Source organism: Rhineura floridana, chromosome 22 (genome assembly GCF_030035675.1).
Source record: "Rhineura floridana isolate rRhiFlo1 chromosome 22, rRhiFlo1.hap2, whole genome shotgun sequence".
In the NCBI taxonomy this organism is placed as follows: Eukaryota; Metazoa; Chordata; class Lepidosauria; order Squamata; family Rhineuridae; genus Rhineura; species Rhineura floridana.
The window spans coordinates 13,757,622-13,763,317 of record NC_084501.1 but is presented as its reverse complement, the minus strand read 5'-3'; positions in this window follow the sequence as shown (position 1 = coordinate 13,763,317).

Genomic DNA, 5,696 nt, shown 5'->3' with positions numbered 1-5,696 from the left:
AGCCACTTGTGTTTGCACATGGAGCAAATCGCACCCAGTTCACCAAAAGGATGGTTTGTAGCTTCAAAATCTGAACGCTCCATCCTCTAAGGCTGCTGTTCTGTCCCACTCAAACACAGTCGTCGTTTTTACTCCCAGTTCTAGAATGACCTTTCATTAGGAAATGTCAACAGTCACAGCAGGATCAAGGCGGGCAAGAAAATATTTGATTGCTTTGTCGATTCCAGCAGGGTTACGGATGGAAGAACGTGTCTGAGTCATCTTGGATTAAACCCGGGCTCAACTTCCCCCACCTCAAAAAAACCCTCTTTTTTTTGAAAAGCAAACCATTTTCAAGTGGTGAAAAGAAATATACTACATTAAATGTTACATTTCTATTTTGGATGATGGATGTAACGCACTCAAAGCTTTTGTCTTGTTTGCATGCACTCCATAGCCTGGGAAACCTTTTCTGCGCTTGAAGCAAGAGATTGATTTGGGTGCCTGGCCAACTCTGAAGGAGTGGGATTTATGTAGCAAAATAGCTTTGGGGCCTCAGTCACTGTTTGCAGCAAATGCTGGCCAACGCTGCCTTACTTCACAAGCTGGGTGCCAAAACAGCTGTCAACATCTGCCAGTCCTGTGTGTAAATTCATCTGGAAGAAGACATTTTCAAAAGTTCAGAGTCCGACCCTTGTTGCTGTCATACCTTCATGACAATTATCCCAAGCGTTCCAATAACCTAAAATATGTTGATGTAAATTATGCCCAACCCATATAACTTTTGCATCCTAACATAGCATGCAACCGCTGCATTTTATCCCGAGAAAATCCGTGGGAAGATTCCATGGAAGGACGTGGAGGAAAGAGCTGGTTAAACTTGTGAAGGAACGTAAATGTGGGTCATGATGACCAGCCAATAGTGGAGAAGAATTCTAGATTGTATATCCTCGCCATCCATATGATACTCCTTTAAACAGTCATGACCTCCCCTAAAGAATCCTGGGAACTGTAGTTTGTTAAGGGTGCTGAGAGTTGTTAGGAGACCCCTATTTCCAGGGGGTTTTCGGTGACAGTAGTCCCTGGTACGGAGTATCATCCCCACTTGTTTTGATGCTTGTGACAACCAGTTTTTGTTGGCACTCATGGTACTTTTGTCAAGATATAAGTAGCAGCACCTCATTTTTTACCAAAAAAAGCACTGTAGTCCACCATGGGAACTGTAGCTCTGTGCAGGGAACAGGGGTTTATATATATATATATCAAAGAAATCCAAATATCATTAAAATCAACAGCTAAGCTGAAAGCAGATTAAAACAAATCCTATGTGCTTGGAGAGGCTTGCCTGAACAACAGTGTTTTGAGCAGGTGCCGAAGAGGACAGTGAAGACCGTGCCTGCCAGCTGTCAAGAAGCAAGGGGTTCCAAAGTGTAAGTGCTGCCTCCACAGATGGAGGCAGGATGCTTCTGAATACCAGCGGCTGGAATACCAGCGGCTGAAAACCGCAGAAGAAGAGCGTGCTCTTGTGCACAGAGCCTGCTTGCAGGCTTCCTATTTGGGTATCTGGCTGGCCACTGTGAGAACAGGATGCTGGACTAGACAAGCCACTGGCTTGATCCAGCAGACTCTTCTTACGTTCTTATGGATACGAGCAGCGGGACAAAAAATAGGCAAATAGCCTTGAGTCCAGTCTGGAAATAATTGTATGATTTTGCCAGATATCTGTGGATGTCCAGTAATAATTGGATAGGTCAGGCATAGCCAACGCGGTGCCCTCCATCCACCAGATGTTGTTGGACTCCAGCTCTCAAGCTCCAACAACATCTGGGGGACACCACATTGGCTACCCCAATTTCTATGCCTAACCAAGAGAGGGGCTTTCTGGAAGCTTTTTCACAAAGCCTCAGACCCTCAGGGCTTCAGAAACTGCAAGCAGGGACCAGGCATGAGAAGAAACCACAAAATGCCAAATAATCCCCATCTCATGAGACTTCCAACTGCAGGCCTGTCTAGGAGAGGACCGAACGAGCCAACTGAGGTTTGTTTAAACTTTGGCTGCGGCACAGCTGGTGACTCATCAAAACGGCATGTCAGTTTTGTCAGATTTCAACGACAACGCCTTTAACAGTGTCCAATGTCCCTTGAAGCGCACAAAGGCCCCAGTTGTGTGTACACAATAGGTTGCAATCTTTCATGCATTCATTTATCTGGGGGCTAGGGCCAGTGAAATGCCAGGGGTCTTACTTCTGAGTAGGCATGCATAGAATTGCACTGTGATAGGGAGTGTCTTCATGGATATATTTGTCCCAATCCAGACAGGGCAGTGTTTGCATCCAAACAGACAGCATGGTCTAAAGGTGCAGGAGCTCACCCCACCCCTTTGCTAAAGCCAGTCGGGGTCTGCTCAGTGCCTGGATGGATGACTGCCTGGGGACCCCTTAGGCTCCATGATAGAAGGAAGAAATGCCTGGATATAAATGCACGGAATCAATCAATAAAATCTCCATAGCTGGATTAGGAACTGTGTCCAAAAACTCAGAATGCAGTTAGTTTCTCTTCCAATTGGTTGGTGGCAACCAGCTGTTTAGGAGTGGGCTAAGGGGGGTGGATTGACACCCCCCAAATGCTCTTTCTTTGAGCCTCTTAACCCACTGGGGTATTGCAAACACAGTCAGCTTGGGGCGAGTGGACTTTATTAGAGCCACGCGACACATTTAAAGCATTCCTGTACCACTTTAACTGTCATGGCTTCCCCCAAAGAATCCTGGGAACTGTAGTTTGCCAAGAGTGCTGAGAGTTATTAGGAGGGCCTTCACAAACTACCGTTCCCAGGATTCTTTGAGGGAAGCCATGATCTTTCAAGAGGGATAAGGGTGCTTTAAATGTAAGGTGCAGATGTGGCTCATCAGGTAAGGGACACGCCCACCCTATACATATAAAGTACATTCAAATCACATGGCTTTTCCCCAAAAATTCTCAGAATGGTTTAACAATTCGTCCCTCTTTCCAGGGAACGCTGGGGATTGTAGCTCTGTGAGGGGAAGAAAGAGTCTCCTAAGATAATTCTCAGCACCCTTCACAAACTACCCTTCCCACAGTTCTTTGGGGGGAAAGCCATGACTGTCAAAATGGTTTAAGAGTGCTTTAAATGGATGGTGTGGCTGTGCGAGTGCGACCGTAAGCGCACCTCAGATTTGAGCTGACTGCAAGGCTTTCATTTTCAATTATTATAATGCTGGGGAAAACAGAAGGGCGTAGAAAAAGAGGAAGACCAAACGAGAGATGGATTGATTCCATCAAGGAAGCCACAGACCTGAACTTACAAGATCTGAACAGGGTGGCTCATGACAGATGCTCTTGGAGGTCACTGATTCATAGGGTTGCCATAAGTCGTAATCGACTCGAAGGCATATAACAACATATCGTCTTCTCCTGTTCAATTTAATGGCGGGGTTCCTGAGTGAATGGGAAAGCCTGTTCAGAACGGGACATGTATATTAGACAGGGACTGGAGCTTTAATGCAAGGTGTGGCTGGGGAAGGTCAGGCCTGGGGGCTGAGCGCGGACCTCTGTGCTTCTCCATCTGACCCTCGGACCACACCCCTCACTAGCCGTGCTTTGCACCCACCTCGAGTGGCATTTGCCTAGCTAAAATGTATCCTCGAACTTTGATAAAGCTTCCTGCTTGCCTGGACGGAGAAAAGAGAGGGTGATGTGTGAGAACAACTTAACATTTGTTGCTTGCCCCCTGGCCGTCATTGGCTTGCGACCCCGAAAAGGCTGCCTAAAAGGGAATGCGGCCCTCAGGCTGAAAAATGTTGAAAATCCTTGCCATAGAGTAAAGATTGCCAGTAGTTTCCAGTGAGAGGGCCTTTCCTCTTTGTTCTTCATTTCTTTGCCCGAGTTTTCCTTGATCGCAGAGGAAAGCAAAGCCAGAGTTATAGTTCACTTGAGCGTTGTTCAGTTAACTCTGAATGAATCTCCAGAAACCATTGGCTGTTGCACTGCATCTAGAGGAAATGCGTTAACCACTTAGCTGCCGTCATCGTAGGCCAGGGGCCAAAATATAGGCTGCTTCTCTGAGTCCAGGGTGGTTTTGCTGTTTTCTTCCACCACACAGCCTCTTTTCTGGTTCTGGTTCTGCTTTGCATATTGAAAGCATTGATCTGTATTGATTTCTCCAGTCCTTTCTGCCACTGTCTGAGGAGTGGAAAAGCATAAAAATGCACTTGTGTGGGGTGGGGAAGAGAAATAAAAGTGATTTGAACCCTGAAAAAAGTGTGTGTCTCAGCTGATACCTGGAGCTAGCACTTAGGATAGCAGCAGCCACCAATCTTTTCCAGCATAGACCTCATAGCGTTCCCTGCAGCAATTCCCAATGTAGGGCTGCCCTTGAAGACCGTTCGGAAACTTCAGCTAGTGCAAAATGCGGCAGCCAGGTTGTTAACGAGAACCCGCTGGTCTGCGCATATAACACCTGTCCTGGCCCGCCTGCACTGGCTGCCTATTTGTTTCCGAGCCAGATTCAAGGTGCTGGTTTTGACCTATAAAGCCTTACACGGTGTGGGACCACAATACCTTGTGGAACGCCTCTCCCGCTATGAACCTACCCGTTCACTTCGTTCAATATCCAAGGCCCTCCTCCGGGTACCAACTGATCAGGATGCCCGGAGGATTGTTATTAGATCTAGGGCCTTTTCTGTGGTGGCCCCCGAACTGTGGAACAGCCTACCTGTGGAGATACGCCTGGCGCCTTCGGTACTTTCTTTTAGGCGCCAGGTTAAGACCTGGCTATACTCCCAGGCATTTTAATGTTCAATGTGTTTCATTTAATTTTTTTTTTTCGTTTAACTTGTTGCTGATTTTATTGTAATTTTATTGTAATATTGTATTTTAATCTTGTTTTGTTCACCGCCCAGAGAGCTATTCGCTATGGGCGGTTTAAAAATGAAATAAATAAATAAATAAATAAATTCTATAAATCACATGCAATGTGGCCAAGAATGCCATAATCCGAGAAAGCTTGCCTTCAATTCAAAATACACAGACACCAAGTTTCTAGCCCTTATTGTGTGTTTTTTACCAGGGGAATAACGCATCAAATTAATATTGAGGCTAATAAGAAATACTGAGGAAGGCACAGCTCAAATCTCAGTCACTCCCCCAATGAGACCCACAGGAACATTTCCCAAATCTTTTGCATTTTGTGTAACCATCCTTAAGAGAACCAAAGATGTTGTTGTTTTGCCCAGTGAATTGTGGGAAACCAGCAACAGCATCCCTGTTGGGGGGCCCAGCGCATCATGGGACCAGTTAAACCTGTTTCCTCCCCCCCCCTCACAATGCTGGCACTTGATTGGCTGCAGCCTGGACTCTTTCCCTGCCTATTTAAAAAAAAAATATCCCAAGCACCGCCCACAGCTATTCTCCTCCCCCTCCCTCACGCCCTTTCCTTTTGGATCCTAGCTTAAAGTTAATTGGTTGCTCTGCTCCCTTCCTACTCCGCCTCCCGTCGCCTCGGGAACCCAGCACGTCTCTCCTCATTGGCTAAAAATAAATAAATAAATCTTGAGGGGGAGGCTCAGTCAGAATTTAATCTCGCAGTGGTGGGAGGGTCGTTCTGAAGAGTTGACACGCCCTCCAACTAGTGACTTCCAATTAAAACCGCTTTCTCACTTCTTTCCTTCCCCCCCCTTTTTTATTTTGCATTGTTATTA